Here is a 24,840-nt window from a genome sequence, read left to right on the forward strand (position 1 = left end):
TCTGGAGCTCAGTCACAGTGGTATTTGGGTTCTTTTTTTACCTCTTTCACCAAGGCTCTTCTCCCAATATCGCTCAGTTTGGCTCGGCAGCCAGGTCTGGCAAGAGTTCTGGTCGTTCCAAACTTCTTCCATTTAAGGATTACTGAGGCAACTGGTCTTGGGTACCTTGAGTTTTGCAGAAATTCTTTTGTAACCTTGGCCAGATCTGTGCCTTGCCACAGTTCTGTCTCTGTTTCAGATTTTCTTTTTTAATAAATTTGCAAACATTTCTACATTTTAGTTTTTCTGTCAAGATGGGGTACTGAGTGTACATTAATGAGAAATAAAATGAACTTTATTGATTTTCGCAAATGGCTAAAATGAAACAAAGAGTGGAAAATTTATAGGGGTCTGAATACTTTCCGTACTCACTGTAAAGACACAAATGCTTTCTTGTTCATATTTATTACCAACCCAGTCTCATGGGAAAATGTACCCCCACTACGTTGGTCCACACTGCAAAACGTAGTGGAGGTACATTAATGGCCATTTTTTTGTGGTACTGTTACGTTTCTTCTACCTATACGCTTTCTATTGTTTTACGTCCTAGTCACGTGACTTTCAAGATTCCAGCTGGGAGAAGAAAAAAAATAAATATATGGCCGACATTCGCTCATTTTTTTTTGTGGAAAGATTAATGACTTGAATTTGTTTTGCATTAAAATGAGTTTTGATTATATTTCTAGTGAGAAATGTATAGTTTGTTGCCAGAATATTTACTCAGGGAATGTACATATTCACTTGCTTGTTCGTTTCTTGCAAAGATTTTCAAGATAATGTGAAACTGTAACATTTTGGTATAAACATGGCTGAGATTTCTCTAACTTTTAGTGGGAAAATCAATAATTTCAATCAGTTTCTGCATTTAAATGGGTTTTGATCACATTTATAGCGAGAAGTGTAGGGTTTATTTACATAATATTTACTTAGTGAACATACATAATCACCCGCTTGCTAGTTTTTGCTACGTTTTTCGGATCTCGTCAGGATTATGTGAAATTGCAACGTTTTGGCTGCTACCTATAGCCTAGCATTTAGCTGCCGCCCCGATTCAACATTGAATTCTTTGTGATTTAACTCCATCTGACGGATCAAACCCTCGCCACTGCGTGCGTTGCGTCTGAGGTTGATTTTCAGATCAATGCATTACGTCGTGGCATACGGGAGAAACTAATTAAACTAGTTAAAAAAATGATCATGGGTTAAGATCGGATGTGTTTTATTTGGAAATCTACCGGATCCTTTGTGCAATTAACTTCCTGTTTGGTGCGATCTCATTGATGGGTTTTGACCAGATTTTGACCAAAGAGGAACTAAAAAAAACAAAAAACAATTTGAATACACAACCAGCATATCTGGAATCACTGACAGAGAGCGACTGGGACCAGAAGTTTATTAATTTCTACCCACTGATTTCCATTCAAAATGTTTTCGATCCCACCGGGCTCTAGGGAAGGGGCGGGCATACCGCCACCTACTGTTCATGAGTGTGTAGCAACATTGTTTTACATCTATTAAATTCTATTTTTTTATTTTGTATTCTGAAGATAAATAAATAATGCTTTCCTTAATCTATAAATATCTTTTATATTTCCTTTATTTCCCAATAATCCTATAAGACTCCATTCTTGACCTGTCCTCTTTTCAATTTCTTCCTTTCAGGTTCATGTTTTGCAGTTCATCAATACATCTGCATTTTCTATCTCTCCACATCCTTCACATTTATCATTATTTTTCCTCCCTATTAAGTATAAATTGTCATTTAAATAAGTATGACCTACTCTTAATCTGATCATTATTATTTCTTCCCTTTGGTTTCTCTCATTAATATTTCTATTTAATACTGACTTTTGTACTTTATATAACCTTCTTCCTTTTTATCTTCATTCCACCTTCTTTTTTTTTTTTTTTTTGCCATTTTTCAATTTCTTTCCTCTTAATAAATGATTTTCCTTCCCCTTTCCCTAAGGAATTGTAATTGTTATTTGTCTACTTTTCATTCCACCTAACTTTCCATTAATTAGCTTGAAAACAGCACTTTGTAGGCACCCAGTTTCTCTAACAATGGCCCTTTTTGGGTTACCCTCCATGCATTGGGTGTCAGTTCAGTGGCAGTTCCAGAACATTTTCTTAGGGTTGACCAGGCAGCACAATAATGTGCATGTGGCCAAAAAGTAATAGGGATCAAATTCGGTTCAGAGTCAAGCTATTGGGATCAGGCATCAGGTTCAATTTGCATATTTTCCTAGCCAAAACAAGGATTTGTTGGGCTACTGTAATTTTGAATTGAAAAACGTCCTGAATGGGAAGTCTTCAAACTTGAAAAACAAAGTCCAAAGTTTTTTTTTTTTTTTTTTTTTTTGGAATGATTATGACCTGGATGTCTAAGAATCTTCACCAGCTTATCAGGGAAACGAATGCCCACACAATGTCTATATTCTCCAAAAGAGAATAACAGAACAGACCTTCATGAGGCCCTTGTTAAAGCTATGCACATATTTATGCATCTATGCTCTTCAAATAACTTTCTGGTTCGACGCAACATTTACATTAAATGGGTTGAGCGGTTGTTCTTTACCAGTAAATACATAAAAGATTCCCAGATAACTGCCGATACAAACTCTCCCCTATAAAACCTGAAACTAATTCTTATAAGAGAGTAAAATCTGTATTAGTCTTCATTAAATGTAGCATATTGTTGTAAATAATCGATTGCTTTATTTTTGGTGTCAGCTTTTGGTCAATATGCTAACCTTAAAAGGTCAAAGTGGGAAAATGTACCCCCACTACGGGTAGTAGTAGACAAATTAGCAATTAGAGGAGGCAATAACAATTACAATTCCTTTAGGGAAAGGGGAAGGAAAATCATTTATTAAGAGGAAAGAAATTGAAAAATGGCAAAAAAAGGTGGAATGAAGATAAAAAGGAAGAAGGTTATATAAAGTACAAAAGTCAGTATTAAATAGAAATATTAATGAGAGAAACCAAAGGGAAGAAATAATAATGATCAGATTAAGAGTAGGTCATACTTATTTAAATGACAATTTATACTTAATAGGGAGGAAAAATAATGATAAATGTGAAGGATGTGGAGAGATAGAAAATGCAGATGTATTGATGAACTGCAAAACATATGAACCTGAAAGGAAGAAATTGAAAAGAGGACAGGTCAAGAATGGAGTCTTATAGGATTATTGGGAAATAAAGGAAATATAAAAGATATTTATAGATTAAGGAAAGCATTATTTATTTATCTTCAGAATACAAAATAAAAAAATAGAATTTAATAGATGTAAAACAATGTTGCTATACACTCATGAACAGTAGGTGGCGGTATGCCCGCCCCTTCCCTAGAGACCGGTGGGATCGAAAACATTTTGAATGGAAATCAGTGGGGAGAAATTAATAAACTTCTGGTCCCGGTCGCTCTCTGTCACTGATTCCAGATATGCTGGTTGTGTATTCAAATTGTTTTTTGTTTTTTTTAGTTCCTCTTTGGTCAAAATCTGGTCAAAACCCATCAATGAGATCGCACCAAACAGGAAGTTAATTGCACAAAGGATCCGGTAGATTTCCAAATAAAACACATCCGATCTTAACCCATGATCCTTTTTTTAACTAGTTTAATTAGTTTCTCCCGTATGCCACGACGTAATGCATTGATCTGAAAATCAACCTCAGACGCAACGCACGCAGTGGCGAGGGTTTGATCCGTCAGATGGAGTTAAATCACAAAGAATTCAATGTTGAATCGGGGCAGCAGCTAAATGCTAGGCGATGGGTAGCAGCCAAGACGTTGCAATTTCACATAATCCTGACGAGATCCGAAAAACCGTAGCAAAAACTAGCAAGCGGGTGATTATGTATGCTCTCTGTCATTGATTCCAGATATGCTGGTTGTGTATTTAAATTGTTTTTTATTTTTTTTTTTAGTTCCTCTTTGGTCAAAATCTGGTCAAAACCCATCAATGAGATCGCACCAAACAGGAAGTTAATTGCACAAAGGATCCGGTAGATTTCCAAATAAAACACATCCGATCTTAACCCATGATCCTTTTTTTAACTAGTTTAATTAGTTTCTCCCGTATGCCACGACGTAATGCATTGATCTGAAAATCAACCTCAGACGCAACGCACGCAGTGGCGAGGGTTTGATCCGTCAGATGGAGTTAAATCACAAAGAATTCAATGTTGAATCGGGGCGGCAGCTAAATGCTAGGCTATAGGTAGCAGCCTAAACGTTGCAATTTCACATAATCCTGACGAGATCCGAAAAACGTAGCAAAAACTAGCAAGCGGGTGATTATGTATGTTCACTAAGTAAATATTATGTAAATAAACCCTACACTTCTCGCTATAAATGTGATCAAAACCCATTTAAATGCAGAAACTGATTGAAATTATTGATTTTCCCACTAAAAGTTAGAGAAATCTCAGCCATGTTTATACCAAAATGTTACAGTTTCACATTATCTTGAAAAATCTTTGCAAGAAACGAACAAGCAAGTGAATATGTACATTCCCTGAGTAAATATTCTGCCAACAAGCTATACATTTCTCACTAGAAATGTAATCAAAACTCATTTTAATGCAAAAACAAACTCAAGTCATTAATCTTTCCACAAAAAAATGAGCGAATGTCGGCCATCTATATATATTTTTTTCTTCTCCCAGCTGGAATCTTAAAAGTCACGTGACTAGGACGTAAAACAATAGAAAGCGTATAGGCAGAAGAAACGTAACAGTACCACAAAAAAATGGCCATTAATGTACCTCCACTACGTTTTGCAGTGTGGACCAACGTAGTGGGGGTACATTTTCCCATGAGACTGGGTTGTTATTACCCAATCTACAGTAGTGAAACTAAATTGCCAAATTTTTCTTATTCTATTGAATTTAATAGAGATCAAAGTTTATGAATTAGTAAGGCAATAACTCTACCTTTTGATGAAAAATTAAGAATAAAAAAGCGTGACCAACGCAGTCCCTGCATAGCTTTAAATGCCCTGTATTAGTAAGATAGCCTGTTTGAAAAAAGAAGGGCTTTATTCATAGGAAACTGGCTGCTTGGTTTAATATGGAGCTGCTTACTTTGAAGCATAATGCTTGGAAACTGGAGAGAAAATGGTGTTCTACACATCTACAGGAATCCTATTTATTATGGATGAACTGTCTACTGCAGTATAAAATGCCTGTTAGTAAAACAATGAATCATGATAAGTATGCTTATGTAACTTCTTTGGAGTGAGTTCCACATATTTCAAATACAGTGACAACTTTTACTGACAGAAACATGGGCTCCCTTGTTTCATCGCCAAACACATAATCCAAACATAACAAAAGACTTCAACAAACTGGGAGAATGACAGTTTGGTCTTAAATTTGCATCTGACAAAAGTGCTCTGGAGTATGCACCTCCAGATTCTTTAGGACAGTAGGGCTCCAACTACAGATTGCTCAAGTGTAAGCTGAGTGAATTGACAGGTTGCCTCAGAGGAGCTTTTTCCGTCATAATTTTCTTTCTGGGTGTCCAGTGTATCATCATTGATACCTGAGTTTAATTTTCCACATGGCATCTTTTTTAGGCTTGATTCTCATTGCTTGGTTTCTTTCTTTAAAGTCTTTTTATTGATTCTTGATGCGATGCGGCTATTGAAATATATAGCTTATGAGCTATAGTAATATAGGCAATGTAAAAGGAACAAAGATTTATTGTATCTTTTTATTTCAACATCTTTTATTTAATTAAGATAAAATAGCATGTCAGGGTCATTCTTTTAAAGCCACTCATTTGGATGGGATCAAATCGAATAAGATATCACAAGTGTAAGCAGCATTTTGATGATAGCTGGAATAAATGCTTTAAAACTCTCTGATTTGATGACCAGTTTCCACTGTTGCCTTGTGTGGAGAAATGGGTTTGAATCATATTATCTCCATGAATCCAAAAAATTGTGACAGAGGACAAACTAAACAACATACAAATATATTTTCACAGTTTTTATCTTGCCTGCAGTACAACTTAGGAACATATATTGTGATAGTGCTCCAAATTTCAAAAAAAAAAAAGCTTTGCTCTTATCTCTGAATTAACTTCTGATCCCATCAAAGAGCATTTATCATATCTGAGATGAACTTTAACCAAGGATTTTGTCAAGAACATTTAGCCTTAAATGTTTTTTCCAGATGATTTAACACAAATGGCCTGTGGCAACACTAACTTTGTCGTGTGAAGTGTACTGAATGTAAAGGCGCATATGTCCCTTAGGCCAACAAAAGTCAGTTTATGTATGTTATATAGTTTTTAAAATTCTAACTTATCAAAATGATGGACCCAATGTGACATCAAGAGCTGGAATGGGATGTGAGAAACACAACTGTCTTTTAGCTTTGATCTACAGGGTTTTGAGAGTAGACATGTTGGTCTGCCAGTTAAACTAGTATGCCATCACAGAGGGATGGAAAAAAAGGACCTACAAAGAGGCAATATGTGTCTGCCTGCTCCCCTTGCATAAATTATTCTGACAGCAAATTCTTCAAAAGATTGATGATGTGATTCAGAGCTTGTCTTTTCACCGCTTGGAAGAACAGGTGCAAATTCAAACTGAGACCCCTCAAAAGTTCTCTCGGCTGCAGGGAATGTCTTTTTTTTTCTTTGGCAGTCTTTGAGATGAAAAGGGAAACAGTGGGGTTTCATTCCGGTCTCAGTACTCATCCAGGAGTTAACCACGCCATCCCTCCAAAGCTCATGTCACCAAAGAGATTAATTGGCCTGGGTCTCTTCAGAGTATTGCTGATTGGCTCTTACAAGTGCAGAGGCTTTTATCTCATTGGCTCAGGCAATGCCTTGGGTTGAATGAAAGAGCCTCAAAGTCCAAGTTAATATCTGACAGTGCTTTCCCTGGTCTATTTGCCCCATCCCTTCTAGGGTTGTCTCCAGCTTGACAGGGTCTGTCAGGGGAAAGTATTACAGTTTTAATGAGTCTTTGCATTTACCACACACAGTTTAAGCACTATTTACTTAGATGGCTTTTTTATGTTCACGTAAGTGGAGCATTGTGATCTTATTGTGGTTATTTTCGACTTGTAAAGTGTCATTCGCTAATATTAACAGACGGCACTACAAAGTTTAGAAAGCTCCTAGTGTGAATGTGGGGCTGAGGTCAGTACATGAACAGCAGGTGTGTCTGTTATGCAGCTAATTATGTGCACAGAGTCTATCACACCTTGACACAGGCGCTTGAATTTTACATAAGGGAAATTTTAGAGGCTTTTTGTTATATTATTCACACTCATAGCAAGAGACCAGCTAGTAAAATTAAATGAAAGAAAGCACTAACTATAAACTTAATATTGTGATTCTGTATGATTGAGAAAATCCACTCACAAATGACATTAAAATTTTAAATGCCTTTTTGTTCCCTGTCCTTGATCTTATTCATTGAAAGCAACAGTTTCAGAACTCGTGTTAATATTAGCTGGAGAACAGACGTGTAATTGAATCTAAATATTGCCTTTGAGCTTTTCTCAAGAGCAATAATAAACAGATCCATATAAGGTCAATAGTCATTTAAATAAGGCTATGTCAAGTAACTGCATTTTTTTCATGGACTCGTCAACTGCTTTGGACACAATTATGCATAACTTTGTTTTGGGTTTTCATTGTTACAAAAAATACATAAAGAGCAATAAAATGTTCCCTTGAGCTTATAAAATCCTACTGTTTTAAAAAAATACATCTTAGACAGAGAAAACAATATTCAATCCAAATAATTTGATCATTTACTTGCATAGTAGCCTGCAAACTCCCTTTAGACATTCTACAGAGATAGTATTCTGTCCATGGCATATCCATAAATCTAAACAGCCCAAACAAATGACTTCAAAAAAACCCCAGCCCAAAGTTTCTCATAAAAAGCAAACATAGCAACAATGCACTCGAGCCATGCTCACAAAATTGCTTTTACGATCACGACTGTAGACAAGAAAATAGCTGTAGCATTAGCGACAAGCAAAAACTGCAGTTAATGCACCAGATGCAGCAGCTTGGCTTTCCTACATACAATTACATCTCTCTCTGCATTTATCAGCAACTCAGGTAAAGTTCTCCCCTATGAATTATTCTTTTTTCTTAAACCCATAACCCTGGGTCATAAAGCTGATGTTATCTAAGCACAGCATGTTTGTTGTTTCCCCTATGTTGCTTGTGGCAGAGTGATAGCTGGACTTTAATGACGTTCTATTCGCCACTCTAATATAAAGGTCAGATTTGTGGAGTGCATCATTGGTAGCTGTCATGTCCAGATATCCTCCCACCTCATTTATGAATCTCTGTCGCTCTTACAGAGTTACCATGGCCATGTGGGCTGACTAATTATCACTGCTCTTGCCCAGATGAAACTTAAAGGAGAAGTTCACTTTTTAACACTTTAAGCCCATTTTCTGTAGTGTCCAGGATGAAATCGAATGATCGACACCAAAATTTTGACAAATGGTCCTGTCTCTGCTTTTTGGCTCATGCAGAATCACCCCCTGGCTGCTTCAGAATGGCTTCCATTGTGCATGTCCTTAATGTCCTTAATTAATAATGTCCTTAAAACAACCTTAAACGTTCTTTTTTTTAAATATGCTACTCACCGGGTCGTCAGCGCTGTTCAATGACGTTCCAAAAAAAGTTTCGTAAAGAAAAAACGTTCCTGTAGTGTTTTATTTAGCATTTTGTAAATCCCATTGAGTTCTGTTGGAATAGTCAATATTCCCCTGCCACCGGAAACGGAAATGGGGCCTGTTTACACAGTTGTAGTCTTTTCGCTTCACTCTGTGTACTCTGACGTCGAGAATCAAGAATCCACCTTTCGTATTCCATTTTCAGAGTTTTTTTTAAAGTGTTTAACAGAGACGTTAGCACATCGACGTCGGAGTACACAGAGTGAAGCGAAAAGACTACAACTGTGTAAACAGGCCCCATTTCCGTTTCCGGTAAACAGGGTTGTGCAAAATGTTATCAGCAAGTTAACTGACAGTTGAAGGACCACTTAATTTACATTAAAACAATAATAATAAATAAATAAATAAATAAATAAATAAGTATGTCGGGTGTTCCCCCTGTAAATAGATGTGTGTAAATGAAAGGATTTATTTTACTGGTAGATATGACAGCAAAAAAAAAAAAAAAAAACAATACATATTTATAAAAACATATTTTTGGTCCCACTAATTGTACCATATTACAGTCAGGCCTGCTGAAGTCAGTGTTTGATTTAGAGACCCTGATTGTTTTAGTCCTTCTGCAGTAAGCTGTGAAGGTAAGGCTGGACTGGAGGGTGGTGGCAGCTAAATACTGCCACCCCTGTTCACTAAGGAGATTAACCAGTAGCCACTGTATACGTTTGCCTTTATGTTTGATTATAGGTGAGTGAATTAGGTCAATATTTTTTATGTATTTTAAGAGAAATTAAAAAAAACACAGTTTTTTGTTGAACATCATACAAAAAGTAAAAAGGTTACCAGTATAAAATGTGAACTTGGCACAGGTTTGTTTTATCATTGGGTAAAAGAGCCAAGCATATATACTCAAATATAAACATAAGTAGTACGGAACTCTCCAACCACCGTACGATCTGTTGTCTTTAAAGCCGTAGGGAAAATATATTTAAATGTCAAATCATTCTGGCTTAAACATGTATATAAATGTACTCTATATCAGGCGATATTTTCCCAAAATTTTGAAAATTTCTATTTAAAAAAAAAAAACTGTCTTGAAATCTGTTTTTTTTTTTTCATTATCTTATTCAGGTCAGTTCTTTATACGTCAGCTTGTACACCTACATTTGGACAATCACATATCAACGATCTTCTGTCAATCAAATCTTGTCGGTCATAGCATCTTGATTCATATGTCGCAGCTAATATATGCAACGGTTGAAATAAGAATAATTTCCTTTACCATTGAGTTCCGTCCCAGTGTTCCCGGGGATGGACGTCTGTGTCTTCAGCAGGCGTAGAGCTAACAGAACTGCCAACGTTGGGAGGCAAGAGCTCAAACATGTACGGCTGTAAGCCTTCTACACCAAATGAAGCTTCTGCCACCCTGGTGTCCTCTTTCACATTATCTTCGCCCCGCTTTCCGCTTCTAAATAAAAAAATTCTGAAGGAGGAGACTCATCCACGACCTCCAACACAAAACTCTCCTCTTGCATGTTTCAGCTGTCCATAGCGTTCCTTGACAATGTTGTTTCTAAATCACCAATTTAGTTTCCATTTGGAACCTACTAGCACTAACTGCTTAACAAGAAGCTTCCTAGAAACCGGTTACAATCAAACTTGCTTGTGAACCCTCCGCTACAAAAATCCCGCCCCCTTGATAAACGACCAATCACATTCACTTTATTCACTCGTGTAAAGTTGGGCACCACTCAGGAGAATTCTGAAATGCAACGGTTGGAACAGCCATTTCCGTACCACTTTAAAGCAACACGTTTTGTGCTAGATCTGTTAATATATTTCAGATCAAAACTAAAGGACCTTACGTACACTACATGCTTCCTAATTTGGTTAAGAGTGTATCATCAATGTACTGTAATTAATGCCACTCTATCATGAAGAGATCATTATTTCAAAAGTGAGATAAAAGCCAGATTACAGTTTGTAAGTGATCCCATAGAGAAAGACTTAAACTGTTACCCTACATGCCCTGGGGTCAGATTAAAGTGAAAATAAAGTGACTATTAGGCTACTTCCATCAGTATTGGAGAAAATATAGAACAAGGAATTTTGCAAGCTTCACATTTCTCTTTTTGTCAGAAAGATAAAAGGCAGCAAAACCCTTAACACTGCAGTCCTAGTGACTTATCAATCTTTAGAGGGTGAGATGCATTCAACACATATTTGATTGGAATAAATGTTTCTGCTTGCCTCTAAGCACAGGCAATTTCAAAACACCCTGACAGTAAGATGATTGGACACAGGGCTGGGAAAATGTATTAGTTTCCACTTGATTGCTTTAGGTCTCTGGGATCTGAAAGAAACACAAGTGGAAGTGTATCAGATTGCCCCACTAAACATGTCCTTCAGTGGTAATCTATAAGTGTTTGTTTGAAATTGGTTATTTTTTTCTTATCAGCAACTCTCACAATTCCATGTAAATATAACGTCCTTTGACATACATGCTCTGCATATGACAGATTATGATTGACCAGTTTCATCCACGACTTATGATAGAAACTGGGACAATAAATTGTATTTAATTCTATTCTTCAACATCTGGCAGCCAGTCATCATCACTTCCATTATTTTCATCCTAACTTGACTCAGCGGGTAGTCACTCCACTATATACAGTAACAAGCTTGTTACACAGATAATGGCAACTATGCTCATTTTTGATTACACTGCTATCTAGTTATTCAAAAAAATATAAGCCAGTTTACTTACTCTCAAACCACTTGCAGCAGAGAGTAGATTATCTGGAACAACACCTTCAACACTATATGCATTCTTGGTGAAATATGGCCACTTGTGCATGATGTCCAATTAGGATAGGTGGACAGGTGATCATTTATAATTTGCTCCCAATATGATGGTAATATTTGAAAATAATAAATTCAGTATTACTCTTCAATTGCTCTTTAATGTGAACATATTTTCTTTTTCACTTGTAAGGTTGAAGACCACCATGTAAATATTTACAGGATATTCCAGAGCTGATTTACATACTTTGCTGTCTGTTTACCATCTTACATTTGAAATATAATTGCCTTATTTACAATAAATAGCCAGTAGAAAGCACTTTGCTGTATGATGCACTATTCTCTTCTTTTAGTACTCTATGGAAAATTTTAGCATAAAACTCAGTTCATGTACAAGAAAATGGCTTTCAAATAGGTGTCAGCTGCATAACCACCATGCACAGAAAGGCTAGACATGAAACTTTCAAAAATAAAAGGATTTGACTGCCACATATTGAATGTAGAGGCAAAACCTACAAGGTACAGCTGACCTTTTTCAAGTCAATATAAGGGTCAGTGCACATGAATAAACATAAAGGACAATTTTGATGGTTGAGGCACAAGCATGGGCGGATCTAAAACAACATTAAAGCTCTCTCGAAGTAGGTCAAACTAATCTAGATGGCCATCCATTTAAGGGTCAGATAGTTTTACTTAGCAAGAGGCAGATAGGAAAAAATACTTTATCAGAAAGAGGTCTCATTTAATATGCTGCAGTTTAAATACAAAATGACCTCTAACCACCATAACACCTACACAAAACATCCAGGTGCTTTTATGTGGGAAGTTTTCCTTGCATCAGGAGTAAAAACCAGAGCAAGTATTAATGTTGCTGTTTTACATAAAATCACAATCAGCAATCTTTGTGTTATAGTTCATTTGATTTAGAGTGAGGCAGTGAAATTTAGTGCAATTTTTATTAATTTTTTTACCTCTGAAGCTAACTTGGCTGAGAGTCGAACAAATATACAGCTGGAGTTATCTACAGTATTCAGCTAATGGTGGCTGGAGCCAGTGATGTCAGCATTCACTGCTTTTCTTTCTTTTCTGTTCAAGCCTCACTCTATTCAAGAGTTTTATTTAGTAAAGGTGTAAAAAGCTTTGGGTAGAAAAGATGGAAAAAAAAAGGTTATGAATATTTGCATGCATTACTAGGAACCCTAAAACACCAGCAGTATTCACAAAACCTTGAATGTCCAATTAATCAGCTGAATGGAGATGGGTCATTATTTCACTGATGTCAGGTCCATGACAAATTTTACATACTTGCTGGTAGTAGTAAGAGGAAAGGGATATATCCTGCAAAATTAACTTTTTAAACTTCTGCTCTTACTCTATTTCATTAAAATCCCACTCAAATGGAGTATTTCTATGGAAATAAAGTAGATTAAATTCGCCTGCAAACATGCACTACTGGATTTGTAACCTGTAAAGCTGTAAAATTGTTTGTAAGACTGGTTATTTGTATTGTAAAACATGATTTATAAATTTAAACACAAAAATTCTGAGATAACTGGATATTTGCAAATGTGTGGTTAAACCACTGATCTCTATTTATTCACTTGATTGCTGATAGGCCATTCGAAGTACACAGTGCTGTGAAGTTACCCAGCTGCCATATTGGTACTCCCTAGTTAGACCGGTCGGAATGTAAACAATACGTACGCTACAGCCTCGAACAACGAAGAAAAATTAATCACTTTGACAGACACTTGCTGTTTCATAGCATAAATAGATTACGGTTATTTATGATTTCTTTTTAAATAGGCACATTACATTGCATGAAGTCTATAAATCATGTAATATACCTTATTATACAAATCCATCTCAACAAAATTTGTGTTTTAATGGAGCATAATAATACCGTAGTCAGAGATTAAGAATATTAAAAACGCACATACACACACTATCTGATGATGTGCCAAAAGTGCTAAATTGATGTAATATTCATGTATTGATTACAATGTTACGGTAATTACAGTATTTTTGCTGTAAATTACAGATATTTTTATGGTGTGACTCTGTGAACGTGGGATTCCCAAGATGGCGGCAGGTTTTGACCCATCAGCAATCCAGTGAATAACTAGTCATCAGTTGGTTAAATACACACGCAAGTATTACAAAAATTGAACAACAAAGCGAAATTATTCTCACAAAGAATTCTACACAAGTAGATTGTTCAATCCACAAATTTACCATTGATTGGACAACAGGCATTCTGCAAGTCACACGAGGGACCGTGCAGTCAGATGTCAACATTCAATACATTTATGACCATTGGTCAGACATTAACATCACATTTGACAGTTCTTTCAAGATAATAATCTTAACATGTGTCTTAAATTGTTTAATTAAAATGCATTTTTCAAACCTTCGATTCTCTCCTTTGGGTTTCATCTGTTGTGCCGAGAATTACCTCACCTGTTGCTGGAGCACGTATCGTCCTAAACTCACGTCCATTGATGAGAAAACAGATTGAAATATGAACAAAAAGGGATATTTTAAACATATTATTAATATTTATTATACATGGATGCCTTAAAATGTATAGTTTTGGTGGACAAATAAATTGGAATTAATAGAATTTTACTTGTATGGAGACACGTTTCAGTCGATGTGCTACAGTCAATGTGTGATGAATAAATTCTCTGCTCAGTGGATGCCAATTCCCGATTTTGCTATCAACACTATTCTACATCATTTCTGACACTTTATTTGTTCAACTTAGAACTTGTAACCTGCTGAAGATTCCCTCCCCTTCTTATTTTCACATTTATTGTCCTAGACTTATGAAAATTATACCAGAATCATGGAGAACAGGTATAATTATGTGGAGAAACTAGCATAATTGTAAGCACATTATTTCTAAAAACTAAGCAGGGGAGGGAGATCTCAGCAACTTAGAAGATAAAACCTGTGGAAGATTCCCTCCCCTCCTTTTTTTCACATTCCCTCAAATCGCGATGTCTTTGCCACTTGGCCGTGATGCTGTTCAAAATAGGTGACGGCAGGCTGTGAGCTACTCATAAGCAGACAGACTGCCAAATGTTGAAAGGGCAATATTGTTGCCATTACTGTTAATATATAATAGAAATTTACACATTCAGTGATAAAATGTCACAGGGGATGGTATGGGGGGGTGGTCATTTAAGAAGGGGGATGATTTTTAAGATTCTTTTAAGAAGTGGGATGCCATCCCCCCTCAACTCGAGTATTGCTCATTACCATTTAATACTAGCAAATATTTTTTGTTACATTTTGTCACATTAGAAAAACAGAATAACAAACTTAGAAATGTTAATAAAATGTTCATTTTTGCAGGGATAAGGTCCACGTACATGGTCTGTATTGATGATTAATCATTGCTTTTAGTCAATTTCCAATTAGCTGAATCCTGAAATTAAATAGTTCGACTGCACTCTTTTAGCGGTATCAGAGAAGAGGAAGCTGAAAAGCAATATAGGTATAAAAGTCCCAATATTTTGTTTTGTGTTAAAAAACAAATGTAATTATTTTAATTTCCGGCCATTCACAACTTTATTTTGGGCAATTACAAAACAAAACAAAAAAAATCCCAAATAAGTTCCGGTGGGCTTCTGAATTTATGTGTTACATGGTTGATGGGTAATATGAATATTTTAACCCCCTGTATAAGCTTTGCCTATCAGAAGAGGTGAGTGCATTGTGAATAAAAACCCCAGTGTTTTCAGATGATTAACTTTCTTTTCTGGCAGCAATAAACACAAAAGAATTCAAGCCTCTTTGGATAGAGGCCTTTCTTAGCATGTCATTCAATTCAAGTGCTGTGGATTGAGGCATCTGCTTAGCTTAGGTAAGGTTATCATGAATGGAACGAATTCTACGAGGCATTATTGATCCAACCCACAATTTCATACAAAGCCCCATATTCACAATAAAATTATTGTAGGAGCACGGTCACTTCCTCTCTTTCGAGGCTTAACACAGAACTCTCTGGAGGACCTGCTCCGTGACTTTACTTATTACTTATTCAGTCCCCCTCGGGCCATATCATAAATGCCATCATATGCAAAAAAGGATTTGTGAAAACCCTGTGGCATAAATTGAGTTGAGATGGCTAAAAAACCCGAGTCTTTCATTACTTGAAATAACCTTTGCACTTGCCGCATGTGGTGACTTACATACAGCCTGGAGATTCCATTTTTTTTTGCAATCAACGGTGCTTATCTAACTTGTTTTATAAAAATAAATGCTGTGGAAGTACACAGTAAACTATGTTTTATTGTGACTGTATTATAAGAATTATTAGCTCCCTTTTTTTTGTTGTTCTTGCCTTCTTGTTTGTCTTCTTGTGGTGTATACAGCCTAGTGCAGCGAGTCATCTAATTCCTCAGACCAACCAAACAACTACATATACATGTGGTAAGATGGGAGTTTGGGGCAAGACAGATCACACCAGGGCATTGAGCTGTATAGTGTAAGAACAGATATCATGACCTGTGCACTTTTAAAGCCTTCAGTTTTGTTATAGTTTGAGCAGTAGCTGAGAACGACGATTGGAAATATTGTATAGTGCATGCTCACTTTAAGAAAGAAGCAGGGACTACTGTGCTTGAGGGGAGTCAGTACAAATTACTAGTCAGAGGCAAGATGATGATGTCAATTTCCGATAACAATTGGAAATGACCCCTCAGACTCCAGACTCTTTACAAACTATGGTATATCTACCTGATTTAGTACCTCAAATGGAAGTGGCACAATTCTGAACTTTTTGGATGTGAAAACATCCGAATTGGGCTGTTTGATTGCCATGAAAAAGTCAGATATGAGTCTCAATGTTAATTGAAACTCATTGTGATTCGCAAAGTGAAAAAAGCCTTTGTTAAAAGAGAAAAGCCAACACACAAGAGTGTTTTAGCTAAACATAGCCCCATATTGAAGCACATTCCTGAGAAATTACATTAGCAGTCTCATCATTACACCAAACCAGAGAGGGCAGCAATTTATTAAAATATTGCAAGTCATTGTTTTGCATCTGACTTGAAATTCAACTCAAAGCGTAAGCTTCTATGTGCTTAAAAAAGTCTGGTTACCTCTGATTTAAGCCCTTTTATGACTTCTTTATCTCCATTACTTTTTTTTTTATTCAAGAATAAGAATAGCCTGATTTCTGATGATGAAGCTTAGTAATTTGCTTTATAAAAGGTACATGTTATTGTAACTTTGTATTAAAGTAATGTCTTACATAATTTTTACTGCTGGATAGAGATTTGAAGCTTATTCACATTTTTATCATTAGATCAAAGAAGACATATAAATCTTCTGCTTATAAAAGTTATGAGTAGCTTGCAAGACTAAGAACACCATTCCAGTGCACATTACTAGCTTGTTTTTCTCTCTGCATTCGATCAAAAATGGATTTGCATCTTAGTTTAAATTGTGAGTATTAATAGACAAATATAATAATTTTGGGAGATGAAAGAGTCGCTCCTTTATAAGGAGCTGCAATTCCCTTCACTAGTAAAAACAAACTAAAAAAACTACAAGGAAAATGCTCTAATATTTAAGACAAAATACAGAATTAAAGGACCTTACAATATTTGAATAAGATAAACTATAAACACATTGGACATAACAATTTGCAGGCTTTATCTGATGAATTAACATTTCTTAAATATTACCCTCTCTATGTATTTACGCCAGGCTCACAATGAACACAGGCAGCTGTGGTGTGAGGACAGCAAAGAACCCAAGTCACTGAAGTCAGCACGTATTTTCACATCATGCACAGTGCAGTGTGGGTCTGGTTACCGAGCAGCTTAAATGTGTGATAACTCAAGAAGGAGTTTAGCTGCAATGGTCTGCATCAATCTCCTGAATCCCACAAGCTAAACAGGAAAAGTAGGCAGCAGAGGAAAACGAGTCCTGGTGAATTTCGGAAATACATAAATCCAAGAACCTACACGGTAAATGGCCTGTACTTATATAGAACATTTTCAAGTCAGGAGACTTGACCAAAGCTGTTTACACTGCAAACCCCCACAAACACGCACATGCATGGTTGCAGGGCAAACTCCTGAATCCAGCGCCATTGTCGCCCTGATAATATACTATACTAAGTTGACTAGGGAAAATAAAATGACAAAACAGAATTAGGAGGAAACAGGTGGGACTATTGGAGGATGTAAAGGGCACTTATGTGCACAAATAGCTTGCTTTGCCCTAGAAGCTTTAGAAAGAGCTTAAACCCACATAAACCTCTTTGTTGTGAACAACTATTATGCAGCTGTAGCTGGGCCAGCCAGGTCAAGCCGTTTGTGTGAGCACCTTTGTGCTGTATGCCTGCACTGCACCATGGTTAATGTGAGCACAGAATGATCATAAACTACTTAGTTTGTCCTAAATTTGGCCAAATACTACGCATTTGTTGCAAGATATGAAAGATCCTGTTTTAAAATAGAACTAACAGTACCATCATTCTCAATTTCAAACATTTAAAATTGAGTAAACCAAAGAATAAAGTCAACTAAAACTCATAGAATCCTATTCTCATGTGGGTTAAATATAACATGTTGTATATTGGGACTTATTCTTTTTACAGCAAAGTATAAGAAAAACACAACTTTATCCTTTATAGGGAAAGTTTCTGTAAATGAAAAAAAAGCTAATTGAAAAGTTAAAAGTTTAATAAGCCTAATTAACAATTATATTTAGGGTTATAAACTAAAAAATGTAAGTTCCAGTATCAGGATTATTGCCTCTAAGAGTGTTTTTCATTAATTTCTTATAGAAGCACTTTTTTTATTTTTCTTAATTTAATTGGGCAAGTTGCCATTTCTTGTTATTACATTCACATTCATTTTTGCCATCAAAATAACCATATCGTTTGAATGTTACAAAGGTAATAAGGTCTTGTCCTGGATTCCAATAACACCATTGGTTTGATATTTTTATTTTCAAAGTATTTCACTGAATACCCTTTAAAGGGTTAAACACATTTCTGATCATTTCATTTATTATCGCCTCCTACTGGTGTGTTTGTTCATTACTTTCACCAAGGACTTTATGTTTTTAGGACCGTTTTTGTGTCTCTCTGTGTAAAAGATAACTTGAAAAGTTATGGCAGATTTTTTAGCACATTTTTATCAGAGGTTTCCCTCTTGCCAAGGAACAATCATTTTGCTGATGATCCAGATCGTAATCTGGATACATGAATTTCTTAAAAGTTTCTCCAACATTGTAAGATAGGGATATTTGGCAGAACAAGCAGTTCCACACTAAACCAGATGATGACAGCGGTGACAATTGACAGCCTCAGAATTGAACTAAAAAAGTCCAGAGGTATTTAAGCGAAGACAAAAACACAAGAAAAAGGTACTTTGAGGGTTTGTCAGCAGAATCAATTATAACTTATAAACAGATTTTATGGCAATTTTTTTTACCAGAGGTGTGCCTCATGCCAAGGAAAGTAATTCAAATTCGGTAATGATCCAGATCATGTTTTAGTTAAATTGCTGCTTAGCAGAGGGCTGCACTCCAAGGGCTTTTCTATTTCAAACGGTAATCCTCAAAGGGGTTTCTACAGCTCAGGTAGCTAACTAGCTTTACATCCATGTTAAAAAACAGAAAATTCTCAGCAACTTGTGTTTTTTTTCCCAAGGCAATCACATGAACAAGCATTACTGTAAATGAAACAGCACATTTCTACGGTAACCTTTTAAATGGATGAAACTTCCGAGGCAATTTTCCATAGTGGCCTTCAAACCATTAAACCTCAACAACCTTTGTCATTTATTCATGTATTCCAAAGAAATTATTTTAGAGAGAGACACATATCTGTATGTGCATATTGAGCTTTTGCAATCCCACCAAGTAGCCTAATGATTGCCGTGAATTCCTCATTGAAAGTGTATTGAAGATGCAGACAGGTTGTAGAAAAGTCAAACACAACAGCACAAGTTATTTCAATAATTATAGAAAAATCACCTCTCATACATCTGCCAAGTTTATAAAATAATATGCACTTTGCTCATGGCTAATTATGTTTTGAAATTAAAATTTTTATATATTTATAATCAAAACGTTTTATATAAGAACAAAAAAGTGGTCAGGGAGTTAAAGCTGATGGAGCAATGTCTCTAGAGGAACCACAAAGCGTTTCGAATCCCATTTTAAAAAACCCAGCTGGGGGAAGCTGCTTAATATCCACTCAAGCCAGAACCAGAGCCCCGAGCTGCTCGTGCACCACTGCATCCAGCAGATCTGGTAAGATGCAGATAGTCTCGTAGGGTCCTCTGCCCATTCCACAGTGAAACTTCACTGGAGGCATCAACAGTGTTGTTGTAAATACATTATGTGTGGCCAATACTGGAGGCAAGTTTTGAATCATGGGAGGCACAGAAAAAAAAAACATAGTTTTGGTTAGTGAAAGAAAGAAAAAACAAAGAAAGGAGATACTGTATAGCAAAGACCAGTTAGTTGAAAACCGTAGTGACAGCATCAGACATTTTAAAAACAAAAGCTGTTTTTTTTGTTTTTTTCAGTAAGACATTCAGTTCGTTCTTCAGTTACTGGCACCTCCAGGGAAAATGTACAAAACAATCTTGAAGTGCTACTCCAATATGTTCTCCACTAACTCTTCAATGGTGAGCTATCAAGATTAATTTTTTTACCTTCCTCCTCATGTGTGCAAGATGGGTATGAGAACCCAGGGTTAATCCCCAGCCTCATTAGTCACAATTCTCTATGTTTTTAACTGTCTATTTTCTTGCCCTAATTGTTGACTGGTATATCTGTCTAAAAAATTGGTGCAACAGGATGATACCCAACTTTGGCATTCCACATATATACTACTTGCATCAACACACACACACATATATATATATATATATATATATATATATATATATATATATATATATATATATATATATATATATATATATATATATATATATATATATATATATATATATATATATATATATATATATATATATATATATATATATATATATATATATTATTTTTATTTTTTTTGACTGCTATGTTCTAAAAAAAATTAAAAAAATTCAGGATGATGCAAATATACAGTAGGTGCACACAATTAGTAAACACCCTATTTCTGTCTATTTCTGTGTAGATGATTAACTGTTTATTTCTTTTGCTGAGGTTGAAGAAACTAGCTCTGGAGAGAAAACACCAGAAAGTCATCAATCAGGCTGCTGGAAAAGGGTAAGCTCACTCTGGAGAAGTTTTCAAGTTCTTAAAGCTCAACTGTTTAAAGGCTATTTGGCTGTCAGGATGTGTAGCTTTCATATTTGTGGGAGAGTGTGGCCTAGTGGTTAGGGCATTGCTTTTGGAATCCAGATGTTCTCAGTGCATGCCCCACTCCCACGGACCGATACTCTGGGACCTTGAGCAAGACCCTTAACTCCACACTCACCCCCACAATGGCAGCTCCCCAAAGGGTGGGTTAAATTCAGAGAGTTCATTTCGTTGCTTTGTACTTAATGACAAAAAAAAAAAAAAAAGTTTTGTTGTAGTTATAATTTGTAGGTTTAAATTAGTGATCTAGGCTACTTTCTTGTTGTTAGTTTCCTCTCACCTTCCTTTTTTTGTAGGTTTGCTTGAGTGCTTAGAAACTTGTCTGTGTGGTCATTGTGAGAAGTCGGTTCTTGTTTGTTATCTTTATCTTTTCCTTGGTTCATATGTTCTTCTGGGCCTATTCTTTTGGATTTAAACCATTTAAAGCCAAGTGTGTCATATCTGATACATGAGTTTTGATAACTCTGCATCATCAGTGTGATATTTTGGTTCTTGAAAACCCTGATCCTTACACAATTCTTTTGTCAGAAAGTTCAATGAAACTCTAATTCTGGTAAATTATGAAAAGTGGAAACCAATGAAAGAGCTTTCTCAGGAAATTACATTAAAAGAAAATTATAGACAGGCATTTAGCAACTTTATTTGAAAACAGTTCTGTAGCTCCTGCCATTTTTTTTTTTGTGTGGATGCTCTGATAGGATGTGTTTCTCTACCTAGTTGTAGAGATTAGGATGCTAAACTTCTGCTACAAAGTGAGAGAAGGGTGATCTTAACCTCATATTTCAGTTAGTGGAGTACAAGAGAAGACGACAATTAAAAACAGAGAGAAACCGATCACAAATCTACAACCTGTACTTTATAATTTTCTTGTAAGCTTGCACCCCTCCATATTTTTCTTGATTAAAGTAAAATTCTTTAGTTTATCTACAAATGCCATACATTGCAATTGAATAAAAAGTAACTTCTTTCTCAGAAAACGACATTTATTTTAACGCTTTAATGCAGAAAATGCTCAATAGGGCCTTTGAGATAGCAATATCGTTTATTGAAAACATTCTTGCAGAAAAGCTATTAAATCTTAACATTTTCTATTTTCTTTAGTCATACAATTTTTTTTTTTTTTTTTTTTTTTTTTTTTTTATAATGTGTATTGTACTTTGTATCATGCTAACAAATTTGTGGGACAATGCAAGGATTGCAATTGCATCTCATAAAGGGTGACAAGATAATTTGCATACATTTGAAAAGTCTTTCAGAAAAAGAAAAAAAATAACAAGGAACAAATATAATTCCTGTGAAAACAAACTGACATTGTTGAAGACCTTCTTTTCCTCCTATTACTCATAATATTAACCTTGGCTTGCAAACTGAGTGCAGATAATCAGTAGTTTTGACATATTTGCCTCTAATCTGGTTATTTTTTCCTGGGGAAATGTGTACAGGAGATGGAATTTCTCTCCTCGCTAAATGGATGACAGAAATAGTTAGGATGGTACTGGTATGAGGACTTGTTTTCTCGGATGGGATAGCAATCACCAGTCACAAAGGCTTGTCTGCTACAGCTGGCAAGGAAAAGCATCACACTGTGTGGTATTTTGATAAAAGGAGTTTAACTGTCAGAAGCAAAATGGGAAAACTAATTACAAGCGTGAGCTGATTTCCTGGTTCAAGCCCTCCACAGCAGTGGCTCTCCCCAAGCGCAGCACATGATTGTTAAACTAAAAAAAGGTACATGTTCCTGAGGAGGTTCACCAGGGATGGTCTAAATGAGTAGAATTGAGTCCAATGAAATAAGTGTGCCCCTTTTTAGTGGGAGCAGGTCTGTAAGGTCCAACGAAAGGAAAATGGTCTCTGCGGCAATGACAACAGCAATTTACAATTCTGTACTTCCTTCCTGTCAGGGTTTCATTGCAAATCTATAGTCCCACATCGTAGCACTGGCCTTTTGTCTTGAAATGCTATTACATTGAAGATAACGTTTGCAAAATCTCTGGATAGACTTAATGGTTGCTGAAGCAGGTCTACCCGTTTGTGCAGCCTTACTCGACAGCATATTGTTGTTTCTCCTGAGTCATTTATTACATTGACAAAACAATGGTGACATAAGCTCTTCTTTGTCAGGCCTGAGGTAAGTTAATTAATTAGCGATCCATGCCATGGAGCCAGGAGGTTGTTGATTGTATCATTCTAAGCCGTCATCCCATGTAAATTAAATGAGATTGAGATCTAACAAGGCTCTGACCTGGATCCCTTCCTAATAACCAGATGTATGAAACATTGATGCAGGGATTTAAAAGAGGCAAGAGGACATGTTATCTTTAGCAGGGCCATCAACTTTACCATGTATGGTCAGGTTCTTACTGCTCTAGAAATAAACTGTTGGTGTTACATTAAAAACATGTAATTTTAATTTCTTTTATAAGAGTTTAAGCACTATATCTTAATTTGTAATAACTCACTGCATCAGTGTTTTATATATTAAAAAGGTAACATTATGTTGTCTTTTTGCCTTTAAGAAAATATGATCAATTAAAAAAAAGCATTGTCCACAGAAAAACTTTGACCTTTATTTGCCAATGCCCCACATTCAGAACATGTTTTTAACTTGTTGTAGATGTGACTTGAGTGACTAAAGAACTAAATGATGTGCTTTAAAGAGAGTCTTCATTGCTGCAGGAGGTAACTGAAAGTTTTCCTGCTGTAAAGAGTTAGGATAGTTGTTTTTAGATCCAAAGTCTCTTACTTTAGCTGGTTCACTTTAGATTAGTCCACTCCTGTCTCTATTCTACCAGAGGTGGATTCCAACAATCCAACAAACAGCGACTCACCTGCTGGCAGTTGGTAGGTTTTTGATGCCTGTGTAGCTTTATATATATTGTGTAAAAGACTGAGGAACAATGGTAAATGAATCCATGTCACATCATGTCATTGAAATGATGGTGTCGGGATCTGGAGATCTGCCACCTGTCTCCAGCAGAGAGCGCTGTGGGCTTCCTGAGCTGGAGTCCTCAGCACACCTGGGGATCATCAGCTCATCAGAAGACCTCCCTACATAAGCAGCAGTCAGACCTTCCTTCCACGCCGAAGTGTTGACCTAGCTTGGTTAGCGAATCTGAGCCTCTGAAACCCTAGTGAATACTAGTTGCCTCTTGAGAGAAACTAGGCCTTCTAACTTGTTCTTGTCTTCTTTGCTCGCAGAAACCCGACTGAAGTCTGAAGCTCTGGATGAGCATAACCTGGAAATCTGCCTGTCTGCCCACGTAAGCCAAACCTGAAGATCTCAGTCTGGATTCCTCCGTCAGTTCTCTGGGAAGAGCTAGGAAATAAACCCAAGTCCGAAAACCCTCTGGCTTGAAGCTAGACGCTGCTGCTGCTGAGCTCTCTGCTACTTCCACAGTCTCTGGACCCAACCGATTCCCCCTCTCAAAGGATCTGTTAGAACCTCTTCTAGGTACGATCAGAATTCAACTCACTCGTCAAGCCATAACCACCTGGCTAACCAAACTCTCATCTCTCCAGATATAAGAGTAACCAGTCCCGGACCTGCACCAGAACCAGTTCCTGATTAACTCTGTGTATGTTTCCCAAATAAACATTGTTAAACTTTCCTCTGTCTCCGTTAGTGTTCTGCATGTGGGTTTTCGTTCATTAAACCAATCATGACAGATGGTAGAAGTTTTTTTGTTTTTTTTTCAAATGCCTCTATTACAGCTTTAAAAGGGTTTAAATCCATAAAAATATAAGATTTATGTAAAACCTTGCCCAGATAGCCTGATTTTTATTTAAAAAAATACTTATTTGTAGTCTTTCATTATTCAAAGTGTCAAAATATTATGTTATGCAACTATCCAGCCTTGTCCAGCTCTTTGAAATTATTTTAAAATTATTTCTTAAAATCACTTTCCGCCATTTTCATGTGTTTTGTAACCATGTATGAGATGCTAAATATGACAAATTTTATTGTTATAATTTCATGGGAACTTCCTCTAA

At 36.2% G+C, this 24,840-nt stretch overlaps 1 long non-coding RNA gene across 2 annotated transcripts in view; it reads left to right on the forward strand.

Moving 5' to 3' along the window:
- The window catches only part of LOC119776847, a 36,826-nt gene extending 12,320 nt beyond the window's left edge, over positions 1-24,506 (forward strand). The window contains exons 2-5 of one of the 2 annotated variants that reach the window (XR_005279840.1): positions 20,067-20,168; positions 20,695-20,757; positions 24,049-24,301; positions 24,370-24,501. This is a non-coding gene — a long non-coding RNA (uncharacterized LOC119776847). Of the gene's footprint in view, positions 1-20,066; positions 20,169-20,694; positions 20,758-24,048 lie in introns of both variants that reach the window. The other variant, XR_005279839.1, reaches the window with a different exon arrangement.
- Positions 24,507-24,840: the final 334 nt, after the last annotated feature.

This window comes from Cyprinodon tularosa, unplaced genomic scaffold (assembly GCF_016077235.1).
Source record: "Cyprinodon tularosa strain WSP-4 unplaced genomic scaffold, ASM1607723v1 ctg96, whole genome shotgun sequence".
Classification (NCBI taxonomy): Eukaryota; Metazoa; Chordata; class Actinopteri; order Cyprinodontiformes; family Cyprinodontidae; genus Cyprinodon; species Cyprinodon tularosa.